The sequence below is a fragment of the Hyalella azteca genome, unplaced genomic scaffold (genome assembly GCF_000764305.2).
Source record: "Hyalella azteca isolate HAZT.00-mixed unplaced genomic scaffold, Hazt_2.0.2 contig11473, whole genome shotgun sequence".
Taxonomy (NCBI): domain Eukaryota; kingdom Metazoa; phylum Arthropoda; class Malacostraca; order Amphipoda; family Hyalellidae; genus Hyalella; species Hyalella azteca.
In genome coordinates this window covers 153,753-169,668 of record NW_025941472.1, presented here as the reverse complement: position 1 = coordinate 169,668, position 15,916 = coordinate 153,753, and the positions used below count along the sequence as shown (strand labels likewise).

The following is a 15,916-nucleotide window of genomic DNA, read 5'->3' as shown; positions in this document are numbered from 1 at the left end:
GCCTTGATCGCAAGACGCCCTCGCGATCTAGTGTCACACAAGGCAGCGCCGTGGCACGCGCAGCTCTGCGTGCGACACCCAAACAATGGCTGTTTAATTCAAGGTTATATCCACGAGCAGATCTAGGGTGTAAGCCTTTGCTTACAACAACAATATTAAAACTTTGCTTAAAAACAACAATATTTTGTGTTATTACGTAACATTGTTGCAAATTCGTCGCCGAAATCGAGGTTAGTTTATCCTCAAAGTTCTGATCGCATTAGTTTTTGTTTATGCAAATATTCTAACATTTGTAAAATTGCGCACAGCAACCTTGAGTCGTGGGAGCATCCCGGCATCCTGTAAATATTTGTGCGATAATAAAATTGGTCGGGAGTTGATCCTTGCTAGACATTTACTCGCCATTGTCCCCTGTTCTTCAAGCCCTCACTACACCTGCTGTCCCTGTTCTTCAAGCCCTCACTACACCTGCTGTTCCTGTTCTTCAAGCCCTCACTACACCTGCTGTCCCTGTTCTTCAAGCCCTCACTACACCTGCTGTCTCCTGTTCTTGAACTATGTCTAGAACAAGGAATATTGTATTGACACCATGTGGGGACTTTTTGTGTGTACAATTTACAACATTATTGATAAATATATGAATTTTTCAGCACTTCCGAATCACGATCAAAATTTTCGATCTCCTATTGTGAGCCGAAATTGATGACTAACAAAATTATTTATTTGAAGGTAAGACTTCTAACGAGTTGCCTACGTTTGTCTTGGAGTTATTTTTGTAAGTTCTTTAGTCGATTTTGAAATCATTGGTTTTTGACCGCAACTTCCTGGAGCCTGAGGCTCCCTTGCTCCGGACCGCTTAGCTTCATCTCACCGGTTACATTTTTTGGGAAGATTCACTTCCAACGAGTGTATTTGTCAAGGTAAAAATAATAAATAAACTCGTTCAGTGGTGCATTTCTGTGAAAAAAAAACTCGATTACGAGGGAGAGCGTCAATTTAATGGCGACTTTGACACGCTTTTCCTCGCGTCGGTTTGAAGGGATAAAAACTGATGCCGGTTCCCGTGATCGAGCTGCATGTGTTTTATTCGATGTCAAAACAAAGACATAAAAAGACTCTTGTTTAGGGACTTGTTCGTTCCTAGAAAACAGCTGTAAATGTTGCCGGTTGAATGTTATCATTTGCCTCAGCGAGATAACGTACCGTCTTAGCAGCTCAGGAACAATGCAAGGCTTCGGTTAGAAGGAAACGGTATAATATTTGAACGCTTATATAGCTTGCAGGATATACATGAATGTATGATTTTAGCATATAGACAACTTCAGATGAAGCCATGCTGTCCAACACAAGCAGCCAATAATTCTCCTCCGATTCACGTGATTCTGTTGCCTTGCAAGCGACCATGCTGAGCCTCGCTATACCATTATAGTGAACCATGACCTACGTACAGTGAACTACGTACAGTGAACCATGAACTACCTACCGTGAACCGTGAACTACCTACCGTGAACCATGAACTACGTACAGTGAACCATGATCTGCCTACAGTGAACAATGAACTACCTACCGTGAACCATGAACTACCTACCGTGAACCATGAACTACGTACAGTGAACCATGAACTACCTACCGTGAACCATGAACTACGTACAGTGAACCATGAACTACCTACCGTGAACCATGAACTTGTGAGGCTAACAGTAGCGGTCAAGGCCAACTGTTCGCACCCGTAGCAGGATGGCCCCGAAACTGCAATTACCAGCGACGTCTGCGCTGACGCGTCGTCAATATATTCAGTTCATGTTTCTTCTTCTTGAAGTTCACGCATTGTTTATCTTATTCGGTGGAACTTTGAAGTTGTACAAAATTGGAAATCTTCAGTTTGAAATATCCCATAAAATTACTATTTGCGGCTGCTCAAGACATTAGATTGCTCATCGACTGCCATCTCTTTACTGATGCTAGTTTATTAACTACGACAATTTTCGGTCGTATTACCAGCAAAGTTATATTAAAAATAAATCGTCATAGACCCATCACTATCCATGAGGTTATCTTCACTTAGGAGACAACACAGCAATTTTATGCAGTTCACTTAAAAGTTAACCGCATTCCTGCTAGAATGTCAAAGGTCGAAAAAGTTTGTACCGGACTTTGTAATTTGTTAAAAATCATTTTTAATGTTAGAAAGAGTAGTTGCTTGCGACCGATGTATGCGCTAAACTTACGACTGCTCGGGTTATCTTCATTAACTCCTGCACGAAATTAAATGCATTCAATAATGGGCGAGAAATTCTGGTGGTTTTAACACAATTAACGGTTGGTTTATCCTCCTTTTCTTGCACCTGAGATTAAAATTTTAAGATGAATAGAAACCTGCCCGCCGAGTCTCTAGGTCGCTTCAGGGCGCGTCACAGTGAAAACGCGTCTTCAGTTCTGGGTCGTCGACCAGTTTTTCTGCTTAATCCTTTCTTCGTCTCAATGGAAACTGGAACAGTTGAGTCGAGATAAGAAGCTCCGTCCCACGCGTGTTGCTAATGTGACATCTGATGCGGAGTGCCACTGCCTTCAGTGCTGCATGCCATCTTGATGTGGAGTGCCACTGCCCTCAGTGCTGCATGCCATCCTGATGTGGAGTGCCATTGCCTTCAGTGCTGCATGCCATCTTGATGTGAAGTGCCACTGCCCTCAGTGCTGCATGCCATACTGATGTGGAGTGCCATTGCCTTCAGTGCTGCATGCCATCTTGATGTGAAGTGCCACTGCCCTCAGTGCTGCATGCCACGTTGATGTGGATTGCCACGACCCTCGGAGCTTCGTGCCATCAAGAGTGGCAAGTGCTAACCTAAAAACGTTTGCACCTTGTTAAGGATGGTAAAGAAGATTACAGTCAACTACATCATGAAAATATGAAAAGGGTAAAAAAAAGCTCAATCATCTTTCCAGGTTTCACAATATCAAATACTGTATTAAGATTCCAAGAACCAATTCAAGCCTAAACCGTCAGCTCGCTACCATCAGCACATTATTAGCTCACGTGAATACAAATGTCAATTCATTACGACTGCCAAATTAATTGAAATGGTTGGGCAACATTGTATAATTTTAATACGTTAATATATGCTCCAAATAGTCATACTATTTTAAGCAATAATCATATGTTCATAATAGTCATAATAGTTCTATAGTCTCATACATGTTATGAACTACAAACGATCATTAATAGCAAGGAGGGGCATCAAGCTCCCGCTACGGCTTGTGGAGGCGGCAATAAACAACCAGAAATGAAGAATGCATTAAGAAGAATTGTTCAGATTGATAATAGACTCATAACTTCTGACGATACCCGGCGCTCTCTAACTATCAGCCCTTGTGGATTATAATCACCAACCTCCACGCACGCATTTATTGACATCCAAAAGACCGAAAAACAAGTTCGCTTTTTTCAAAAAATAATAACTGATCTGAATAATGGTTTTTCGTCGTTCCGGTTCCTGTTCTGGTGAAAACGTGAAATAACTAGCCTGAGGCTTGCACTGTTTCTTGTGGCATTATTTGTGCTCAGTGTTTGGAATTTTAGGAGAGATCTGGCAAAATTAATAAGTGGTGGCAATGCCTGGAGGTTTGGTCTCCATCGTCCAGCTTTCAGCAAGGAGCTGCCAGACTACGCATCCTACTTGGGTTATCTTAGGTCGATAGTTTCTGTGCAGTGCGTGGGCCGGTCAGTTAATTCTTGTCCAGATTTTTGGTGATGGAACTTAGGAACTTTCCACTTGATGCACGACATGAACAGTCTACTTACTAATATGGGCCGTCTGCATGAATTTAGACATGATTTCAGTGAAAGCCTTTCCAGGAATAAAGTCATGATCATTTGTATGTCTGAATAGAGCAAGGGCGTTGCATTTTGGTTGATCGCAGTCCTTCCAACCACAGCATTAACGCAATTTTTTAAAAGTTGTATACGTTTGATCAATATTGCTTATTTGTGTTTATTACCAAGTGTCTCTTGGAATCGTTCACCACTTCTCCACCATCTCACGTCTTTGATAACGAGTTGTTCGGTATAGACAACGCTCAGGTCACTTCAATTATCGCAGCTACAAAGTGCCGCTATTAACGACGCACTAAGAGTGAAAGTTACTCCCAAATAGGCTTCAATTTTGTCTGTTTCCTCAGCGCAAACAGAGCACGTCAGGCAACAGAGTTTATCTCTGTCGACCGCTGCTGTCGCTCCTCTATTGTAGACGGTAATTCAGAGGCTCCTAAACTTGTTCACTTCGGCGCCAAGATTTGAGATAACACGCTTGTTATCTCTTCACAAAAGTTAACATTATTGATAAATTAAAACTAAACAATATTCACTATATATGAATCAACTACGCCATTGTACCCCCGAACATTTTTTAAGTTACCCAAAATTTGGACACCACTGCGCTGAGTTTAGGAACACGTGCTGCAAGCAATACTCACACATATTCGCTTGTGATAAACTCCATTTGTTCGTTGTGTGTGTCTGCTCATTTGTTCGGCTAAGTTTGCTTGTTCCGTGGAGCTTAAAAGTCTCTTTAAAAGTGTGGGAAAATTAGAAGCTGCTATCCGATTGTTCTTAAAAACAGAGTCACTGCGCGGCTGTTCCTGGTATATATGCATCATGTTTGCACGTATATTTGTTTCATTGTTGCAGCTATATATATGTATAAAATTCACTGCCTCTACATTTTTCTTATTAATTTACATAAACTGAGGTATATTACAAACATCTTTGATTGGTAATCGATTTGATAAGTATATTTTTATAAGTTGACCATAAAACTAATTGTGGATATCATTTTATAAGTTCATCCACAAGTTCACGCAGATCTGCGAGCACCGATGCACGATGCATGAATATTTTGCACAGTAATTGCAAAATTCACTTGATAATTAGTATATGCGCGCCTTTTACGGCCTGATAATGAATGAATGAGGCCTTCAAAGAATTTCATTATCCACTTGCTGAGAGATTTTTCTTGCGCCCTCAATGACTGAGTCTCTTCACAGTATTGCGGCTCGATCGGCGTTTGGAACAAAATAATTATTCTATATTCCGCGAATTAGTAGTACATACTGTCTTCTGTTACTCTTTCTGGAATGAAAGATACTTTGCTCGTCCCTTTCTCAGAACCTCGCCCAAATCCTCCATGGTCCAGAATGTCAGCCTCACGAACCATGACTTGAAGCAAAGGTCAGGGGCACCAAAGAATCACTCACTTTACAGCGCTAGGCAAACACCAATGCCCGCAACGCTCACCTAACTTTCAAACATTTACTTAGAACTTTCTAGCCAAAATTTACCTCATAAACACTCGCGCATGTCAAAGATCAACCGCTCCTGACCGTCTCATTTTGATTTCTAAAGTAATAACGATTTTCATTAGTACATATGTTACTTGTATCGGTAATAAATGTTTGTGTTGTTCATATGTTAATCTCTTGGAGATTTTCTTTGACGAAAACTTTGAGTTAGGGAGGAATTTTAGCCCTGGTTGACCCAGCTGGACATCTCACTGCGAATCTCAACTTCCGATTCATATTTTGAGACGAACGTGAAATGGAGCTTCACTAAACCAATGTCGTTATCCATGCTTTCAGCTTTCGTATTTTACACGAACATAAGATTTATTTTGCTCGACAATTGCTCAGAACTTGTCTAATGTCGTCTGCCTTCCTCTAGCTGTGTAGGCGCGAATATCGTTCCTTTTAATATGATTGTTAAACTTAATGGCATCTCGCAAAACCCAAGAGATACAAACTTATTTGCGTAGAAGAAATTCAATCACAAAAAATTTTATCCGAGTAACATCCCGATACAATATTTACTTATGTCAATATATATGCTCAAATCGACAGATATATGTCAATATGCTCAAATCGCAAGTTTACCGAGAATTTAAAAGCAAATAAAACGCAAAGCAAACTCACCATATCTTCAATAGAACGATTTCATTTAGTATATCATTAACTTGTTTGGCGTTTATTATCTTTGAGGTTCTCGTTTGACTCGATATTTTTTGCGGAAACGCTCTCTAAAAGTTCCTCTATATATTTACGGCGCCAGGCTTAAAGCGCCCAAACCAATTTCCTAAATTATATAATATATTAACACGAAGCCTATGAAAAGAACATAATTCCGTGCCACCAATGAATAAAACGTTTTTTTTAATCTATTTCTATCAAATCTAATCTCATCATAATTACCCCCGTTAAGCTGTCGACCGTTACGCTTTTGAGAGCTAGATATTTTTTATAATGATACAGCTACTGGAATGAAGTGACATCAAATTTACTCGCACTCGGGACTATTAACATTTTGAAACCGCTGGAAAAATTCTCCGCCAGTTTATGACAATATCAATTTTATAAATTTGTAAAGATGACGAAATTAATATACAAGCTATACTGTATAATTCAAAATAAATTATATGCAGAATCTATTCAGCATTTCTACTGACTTTTCATAATTATAATCACTTATAATATTCGTAAGGATCAATCACTATAAACTTTCGAGTAAAGCTTTGCCCAAAACTGATTGATGCAGTGCGACGCGTCTCTATCACCGCGAGCTCAACTGCTGTAAGAATAGAAACTCGCGTTCTCAGGCAATTCACGTAAATTTTTTCTGTGATCTTATTAGCTGTGCACTAACAGCCCTGACCTTACTTCCCCATCAGCGCTGCACTTCGCCGCTCTTTTTATCGAATTATGTCGAGACAAGTAACTTGGCTTTCTATATTGCCTGTGACTCGACAGAACAAGTGGCCAAGGTCCGAAGAAAACGGGAGCAGCACTGCGTTGAGGTCTTCCTCAAGGCGATGTAATTCCGTGTTAATGTGACAACTTGGCTGCTGGCGATCGATGTTCTTGCAACTTTCGTCTTGTACTTTGCAACGTCTCATTTTGATTGATCGCTCTGAGAAGGTGACTGCACTGTGAATATTCCTACCCCGCATGTTTGTTTTGCTTATAGTAATGTGAACAACGGTTTTCTTTTCCTTTGGGTTTTGGTTTATCTTCATAAGAACTCTCAAACCTGTTAAGATTTAAGATTTGGGTTTCATTACATAGTAATGTGTACAAAAAGTCTCCCTTTGGGTTTTCGTTTATCTTTAATAAGAAATCTTAAATCTGTTTGACATATTTTCTTTATTTGTCTAATATGAAAATTCGAATCCAAAATAGAACGTTTACTCTAGCTGACAAACTCAAGGGACTTAAAATGTACGAATGAATCGACAAGGAACAAATTATGTAGATTCGATGTTTCGTGGGATAAATTTTGCGCATAGATCGAATATCTTTATCGTCATGAATAGATTTTTTCATGTGTACTTGCATCCTGTTTAATTCAGTCAGAAATGATTCTTGCTTCGATGATGAATATTACGCTGCCAAACATGGCAAGAATTGCATCGATTATAAGGGTGACTATTGAACAATTGAGCAGCGCTTTCTTCCGCTGCTCAAGTTCAGGATCAAGGCTGCGCTAGGGCTGAGGGGCCAGCCTTGAACAGCACAGTTTGGTCGCGTCATGCATTCCGTGCCTGTGGCTCAAAATGATGGTTCAGCGAGACATTTTATACAAGTTGAAATCTTCGACATGTGCTCGCGTGCATGTGTCGAATAAAATGCACACAATGTGTCGAATAAAGTGCTCACAATGTGTCGAATAAAATGCACACAATGTGTCTAATAAAGTGCTCACAATGTGTCGAATAAAATGCTCACTATTAGTTGAATAAAGTGATCACAATGTGTCGAATAAAGTGCTCACAATGTGTCGAATAAAGTGTTCACACTGTGTCGAATAAAGTGCTCACGAAAAAAAAAAAATCGAAAAAAGTGCTTAGAAAGTGTCGAATAAAGTGCTCACAAAGAGTCGAATAAAGTGCTCACAATGTGTCGAACAAAATGCTCACTATTAGTTGAATAAAGTGATCACAATGTGTCGAATAAAGTGCTCACTAAGAGTCGAATAACGTGCTCAAAATATGAGTCGAATAAAGTTCTCACGAGTCGAATAAAGTGCTCACGAGTCGAATAAAGTGCTCACAATGAGTCGAATAAAGTGCTCAATATTCATGTGTAACAACGTACGTTTGGATAAACGTGGTTAATGTGTAAGAAAGTTGATAAAAACAATAATTTTTATAGCGATCCATTTAGATTCTGGTAAGATTTTTTATCATCGCCATCTGTCGTCAGCGAAAATCGAGAGTCGGATGCCTTGACTCGATCTTCTGCCTTGGCTCATTTGCGGTGCTGGCAAAACCTTCGGTAGCTTGCATGCCGCTGCCACGCAGTCGCTTTACATAGATAAACAATGACATTAATAATTTGATGATTTTCATCAACATGATTCGTTAATTAAGAAACCAAGTTTGGACTCAGAAATTTTTTTTGAAACGAAAAAGTATTCTTTTCAAACTTATTGGCAATTTTTCAAGGCGAGTCAGGAAATTAACTGTCATCACAGCCTCTATATATATATATGTGATTCATAGTATACGTTAACATGATGATGAGCATAGGGTTGTCCGTTCGTGACGTGAAATACGCTTTCCTATGCGACTTATTTTATCTCAAACTACCAGAAAGCGCGTTGCTTTTTGAACAAAGTATTATTTGTAACCATGTATGGAGAATACAATTCTTATAGGTAATATAATAATGGATATTTCATTGTTATCGTGACCGTTGCTCCGGGGCACTGAACCGTAACGAGAAGAATGAAGGGATGTTAGTGGTGCATGGAGGGATGTTAGTGGTGCATGGAGGGATGTTAGTGGTGCATGGAGGGATGTTAGTGGTGCACGGAATGATTTTACCAGCTTATGGAAACGTTTTCTGTTGATTGGCGGCTCCAGATAATTTTTTTTCCTGCTGGACATGTTGGCTAATTTGTCTCTCGAGTTTCAACACAATGAGTGCCGTTGATTTGACACAACTTACCAGCAATTAGCATGATTAAATTTAATTTTCTAGAAGAGATTGACTTTAGGTTTATATCATACTTATGATCAACCTGGCGCGTTCATGAATCATCATGGCAGGGTTCATTGCACCGCTAAATAAGTCGTGCATTTACACTATCATGAAATAATTTGTACAGATATTGTCTAGGCGACATGCACGAATATAAAATCAGCTAAAGACATCTGCATTCACGATTCGATTGAAGCTCTCTGGCTGCATTTCCGTCGTAGTTTTTTTGTTTCATGAGTCCGTTAACGTGTATCCTGCTAAAGAAAAATTACATTATCATGAAATAATTTGACATGCACGAACATAAGATCAGCTAACGACATCTCATTCGCGATTCGATTATAGCTTTCTTGCTGCATTACTGTCGTAGTTTTTTTTTTTTGTTTGTTTGTTTCATGAGTCCGTTAACGTGTATCCTGCTAAAGAAAAATTATATAAGGAACACGAACAAGTAAGACTTATGCGCTTGAATTTTTCATGGAGCCATCTTTTGAAGCTGTGGAGATGGATTTCAAGATAACATTTCGAACTGAATTCGAAAAATCGGATCCAGTGACTCAACACGATGATGCCATTGAAAAAACATCAGTTGAAAAATAAAAGCAGTAATTGACTAGGAATCCCCACAGCTTATAACTCACATGCAGTCAATTGTTTGAACGTCTTTTATCGCCTTATTTCCCATAGAGAGATTTGATGACGAGCATCTGAAGGCCCTCGGTGTTCTTGACTTTATTTGTGATAAGACAAAAGCATTGTGATCCTCAGCGCTGCGAGGGCCATTCGGGGTCGAGGGTTGACGCCACGATTGTGTCGCGCCGTACTGAACTTATTGAACAGCCGTGTTCTTCTTATGATGTTCTGCCTCACTGTCGGGGCTGCTATATTCCTATAATTCCCTGCCTCACTGTCGAGGCTGGTTATTTTCCTATTGCTTCCTGCCTCACAGACTAGGCGGGTTGTTCTTCATGTAACTTAATTCCTGCCTCACTATTGAGGGTGATTGTTTTCCCTATAACTTCCTGCCTCACTGAGGCACTGTGCATCACACTCCCTCTGCAACATCCAGCCTCACTGACGAGGCAGTCTCGTCGTCTATATCACGTCCATCAGCCCACAGACTCTGCGCCGCGACAATGGCCGGCCTGCAGTCAAGGCGCTCAACATTTCTTATCAGTAATTACCATTTGCGCTCTCGAGGTGCCTAATAAATCTTCTTTGTGACAACTACTTTGTGTATTTAGCACATCACAATAATATGAGACTATTGATTGGGTGCGTGATTCATAATTTTGCACTTCAGTTGCGTTTAGTTTTATAATGTGTTCAATATACTTATGAGTCATGGACGTCACATATATTTTCTTAAACGAACGTCCAGACTCTTCTGCCAAGATGCATGGATGGTGCTTGAAGACATAAATCAGCCTATTGAAATTTATTGACCGGGTTAACATTACGGTTTTATTGTGCTTTGGTCCATGTGACTGATGCCGTCTCCCAGTTTCCCTTATGTCGCTCTCGTTGTTTGGAAAGCCTCGTGGTGACTTGCGGGAATATTCTTCATACCGAGTGAAAGTGGAGCGGCTTTCGTCAAGTCGCGAGATAACATCCACGTGCATCATAGTTACGTATAATAATAAACATTCATGCCATTTAATATCGTGTTTGGTCATAGTAAATGGCATCAACCGACGCTGCGTTGTTTCGTAGATTGAGAACAATGAAGTTCAGAAATGTCTGCCCAATGATCTTATTCTCCTTGCATGAGGTTGAGACACCCGGCATTTTTTCTCACTCCAAAAGTTGATTTTGATAATAAAAGTCGTCAGTATGGATCCGTGTCAATTCTCTTTGCTCTAAATATTTAGATAACGCAAACGAAATAACAACAACGAAACAAATGGAATGCAAGCAATCAGTATACTAATTAGTGTATATTAAGCCAGAATTCCAATCAATCAAGGTTCGGTAACTATTTTAACCTCAGCTCACTTGCAGAATAAATTGCTTGTGCAGTGCGAGGTTGACGGCACAGTCATGACCGAGTGCAGCGGCCTGCTTGTTGCTCTCACGCGTTCTGTTGTATTGGAGTCACAATTGAGAAACGGCAGTTGATCTGGAAAAACAATTTAGTAAATCTAGTGCGTGATCTTACGGCAAGGCTGCTGAGCAAACATGAACTTCACGGTCACGTTGCACAACCCTAATCCGTGGAGTTCTTTTGCAGGGCAAACTGAAACAAACTTTCGTCTCGGTCCATTCAATGCCACCCGTGGCTTGTCCATTGTTATTGTTTGTTGTGGCTCTCTAGCGTTCCATAGAAAATCGAAACTTATGTTTTCCACGGATCTCAGGAAGAACTTGGAAATATCGTTGATGTTTCTGGCTGATTCGATTACAATTATTATTAATGATACTATGTTACTAGCATGGTTCGCGCTCTGAATTTACAAACAACGCCAAGAGAAGCGACAGGCTTCAGCTCACCGAGTCGAGCTGTCATCATGCGCGACGGCAGCTTCGGGGCACGCGCCCCCGTTATGTTCTCGCTGTTACAATTACCGTCCACGTGTGCCGCGATGCGATGACCGCGCGTACTAATTAACGCAGGCTTGCCGAGGTGATGAAAAACTTGACAGGTCAAGTCGCCGGAGTGAAAGCCTGTAAATTGAGCGCCATTATTTCATGGTAAAATGAACGGCATTCACGTTGATCGAGCACGATTGTCGTTCCATTGTCGCTGCACGGGTTTCTTTTTTTTCTAAAAAAATAAAATCATTCAAATTCTGCGTGTAGAAATGTTGCAGTTGACAGTGTGTCTAATTTATTAATTCATCTTGAAATCATTCTATTGAGTATGATAATAGTCTTTTTCTGTTTATTTTTTTGATGCATTTGAATTGTTAATAATTTTTATTAACTGTAGTTGCATGACGGTATTGACATGTAACTACAATCTTAAATATTTACAATAATTTTAGCTCTTTACTGGTTTTTAACTTGAACACGTCAAATACGCATCTTCCTTCCTTTAAACATTGCAATGCCTTCTTCCTTAGTATTTAAATTTGATTTTATCATGGAACGTTCGCCATCCATTTTTGTGACTGCACCATAATTGAACCTCGTTACGAATATCCGCTGCTTAGCAAGAAGTCAAAATTTATGCTCGTTCTGGATATGACTTGCGGTCTGTAAGCCACACTCCCACAACCACTGCAACAGCTGCGGTCGCTGGCGTGTAATAAACAAGCTCCTGATCTCAGTGGCTGATATCAGTGGTCTCAGTTGTTGATTTCAGTGGCTGAGATCATTGGTCTCAGTTGTTTATTTCAGTGGCTGCATGAAATCAGTTGTTTTAGTGGGTTATTTCAGTGGCTGAGATCAGTTTTTTCAGTTATTGAAATCAATGGTCTCTGTGGCTAAAAACAGTGGTTCAGTGGTCGTTTTTAATGGCTGAGACCATTGGTCTCACTGGTCGATCTCAGAGGCTGAGATCAGTGGTCTCACTGAGCGCTCTCAGTGTCAGAGTGCCACTTGCAGCGGATGATGATGGAACCGACAGCGTCTGCGGCTCTCTAAACCGTTAGCCATAAATAATGCTGCGTGATGAATCGCTCTGTGATGCCGAACTGACCAAGAAGACTCACGGAAAATATCAATGAATCCAGTGCGTCAAACAGCTGACGAATGTGGCAGTCTATTGAGCCATGTTTTCTTATAATTTAGACTTTTGTACTAACTTCGATTGAATTTCGTGTAACATGGAATTCACGGTGTTGTTTGACTATTGAAATTAGGGGCAACTAGTTGACAACTAAAGACGAAATAAATTTCAGTATTCAGGGTATTTTTAAGAATTTGAAATTCTTCTAAACTTATTTCCTCCTTTCGAAATTCATAGCAGCATATACCACTTTGTGGTTTACTTGAGTCCAATAGCACAAATTCTCAGAGCAAACGTTACAGTTGACTTCGATCCAGATTTAACTAACCGTCTCATTGCAGTAAGGTCCGTTCCACTTTACTGGTGACTTCAAAGCGCGAAACTTCCACTAAATGTTGTAAGTAGACGAAAGCTGTTATAGTAGCGGCGGCCGGCACTTGTTAAGCATGCGCTCGAACTGTGCAGCTAACCGCAAGTGCTGGAGCTTGCAAGCACAGACTTGCTCACAAGCAGTCATCAGTCCTGAGGTCTCGAACTCCACTGAACTAATTAACTGAAACTAAACAGGAACGAGTTGGGGATACTATCATTCATATGTCCCCATTTAATATTTATCTCTAAACACTGTGCTGTTTTATTTTTCAAAGTGATTATATGGCGAAATTTTGGATATATATCTCATTGCTTACGAAATGATTAATAATACATTTTAAGTTTAGTGATGAAATGTTCAATTTATCGGAAACTACGAGGGTGCTTTCATTGAAAATGGACATAGCTAAAAATTCTATAAAAAATATGATGGCAATGCACCAGAACGATCCTGTATCAATGTTTTATAACATGTTCTTAACATGGCATCTTCCGAAACCGAGGCTAGGTCAACATAAAATTTGTGGTGAAGCTCTCGTGGGANACCTGCTCCCCATAACGCCACTTGCTCCCCATAACGCCACTTGCTCCCCATAACGCCACTTGCGTTATAGTCACGCACGCGCGGCTGGCCACGCGTCGACGACGGCGCACGCGCGCGTTAGGCAACGTGCGCGGCGGCCGTTACGATGAGTTACGGAGACGGCGCCAGTAACTCGCGGTTGTCAGCGCCGTAAGCCTGCGCTGTGACGGATTTAGGTGTCATGGAGGCGGCTAGTTATAACTATACTTATGCACACGGCAATAATATACGCGTATAATATACTACACTGGTACACAGACTTGCTGTGAAGACGACGTCGGAGCCGCGTTGCATGCGAGGCGTGGAGGGACAGAGCGAGATGAGTGTTTGTACATGCATGTGCTGCAATCAACGGGAAGATTGGACCGAGTCTTAAGATACATGTTAATTTAAAATTGAAAGAAGTACGATGAACTATAGATTATTTGAGGAAATGAACTAAGGTTCATGAACAAAGGTTCATCAAAAGGCTCATTAAAAAGTTCATGAACTAAGTTCATTGAAAGGTTTATGAACAAAGGTTCATTAAAAGGTTCATGAACAAAGGTTCATTAAAAGGCTCATTAAAAAGTTCATGAACTAAGTTCATTAAAAGGTTCATGTACTAAGGTTCATTAAAAGGCTCATTAAAAAGTTCAAGTCAGGGAGGCGGCTAGTTATATCTATACTTATGCGCACGGCAATAATATACGCGTTTAATATACTACACTGGCACACAGACTTGCTGTGAAGATGACGTCTGAACCGCGTTGCAAGCGAGGCGTGGAGGGACAGAGCGCGATGAGTGTTTGTTTGTACATGCATGCGCTGCAATCAACGGGAAGAATGGAGCGAGCCTTGAGATAAATGTTCAAAATGGAAAGATGAACGATGAACTATAGATTATTTGAGGAAATGAACTAAAGTTCATTAAAAGGTTCATGAACAAAGGTTCATTAAAAGGTTCACTAAAAGGTTCATTAGTTAAGGTTCATTAAAAGGTTCATATACTAAGGTTCATTAAAAGGTTCATGGACTAAGGTTCATTAAAAGGTTCATGGACTAAAGTTTATTAAAAGGTTCATGAACGGTGCTAACTATGGCAAGGAATTTGTTTGTGTAATTCCTTGTTTGTGTGAAAGTTTTAAGGACTGGAATCCTCAGCTATGATCCAACAGCTTGAAAATTTGTTTACATGAAAAATGTAAGCATTTTCTATCCGTCTTGAAATTATTTGGTTTATAATGAACTCGCACTTATTAGCATGCCAAGGAAATCTTTCTGTACAGATTGAATATTTTCGAGGTCGAATCCAGCCCGTATATAGAGAGCTATTGGTGAAAAATGGATTAAAATGTACTTAAATTTTTGTAAATATAAACAATGGCTTACTCTGATCATTCTACACATAGTCTTATGATTTTGGTCTCTTTCTTTGCCGCAATCTCAAAATATTTTACGAAGATACTCCTTTTAACGGATTTAAGTAAACTTTTACTTCATGCTGCTTGTTCCCTGAATTCATTCCATTGTCATGCCGATGAAACTTTTAACCTGAAATCTCAGCTCACAATTTTTAAACTAAATTTTTGAGCCGAGACTCTAAACGAACTAAATCTGCGATCGCAGTCACCTTTTTCTTTTCAAGTCGCTAGACGACCTAAATCTCGGACTAGATCCATTATTCATTGCTGCGTTTTCCCAAGAACTTTATTTTTATCCGTTATTTAGAGAGAAAAATATTGTATTTAAGTCGCTCTTGAAACGTTAAGGACAGACTGAACATGGCATCACCAGCACTAACGAGGTAGTGTAAACCGCAAGCTCAGCAAGAATTTAGTAACAGAGAAAACCTCCAGTAAATTCACTATATCTACATTGATAACACGAGAGGTTACTTATTTGCATTTCTTTGCTTTAAATTCTTCGTAAACCTGCAATATAAACAGATTAAAGATATAAATACTTGAAACGAAGCTATGTAAATTCTGCTCTGCCACCCTGACTAATGCGACTGCAAGATATTGCCAGTTATTGTTGCGCTAGCAGCGTTTATTATTGCTGTCTCTACAGCTGTTCCGACTCTTGCGCATGTTTTCTATCGTGCACGCTTTTTCTCTATCATGTTATCATATCTTTAGCGTTAGAGAACGCCTTATATGATGATATAATACTATACCCTACAGCCTTCGTGTTTGCTTTGTCAAAATTCATTGACAAAGATCAGTCTGGGTGGTGCTCCTGGCACCATAAGTTATTACAGTAAAATGAAAATTTTTTAATTT

The 15,916-nt window shown here is 39.9% G+C and overlaps 1 protein-coding gene across 1 annotated transcript in view; it reads left to right on the top strand.

Annotated features, from left to right (window-relative positions):
- The window catches only part of LOC108665254 (metalloreductase STEAP4), a 34,102-nt gene that overhangs the window by 3,903 nt on the left and 14,283 nt on the right, over positions 1-15,916 (top strand). The window lies entirely within an intron of this gene.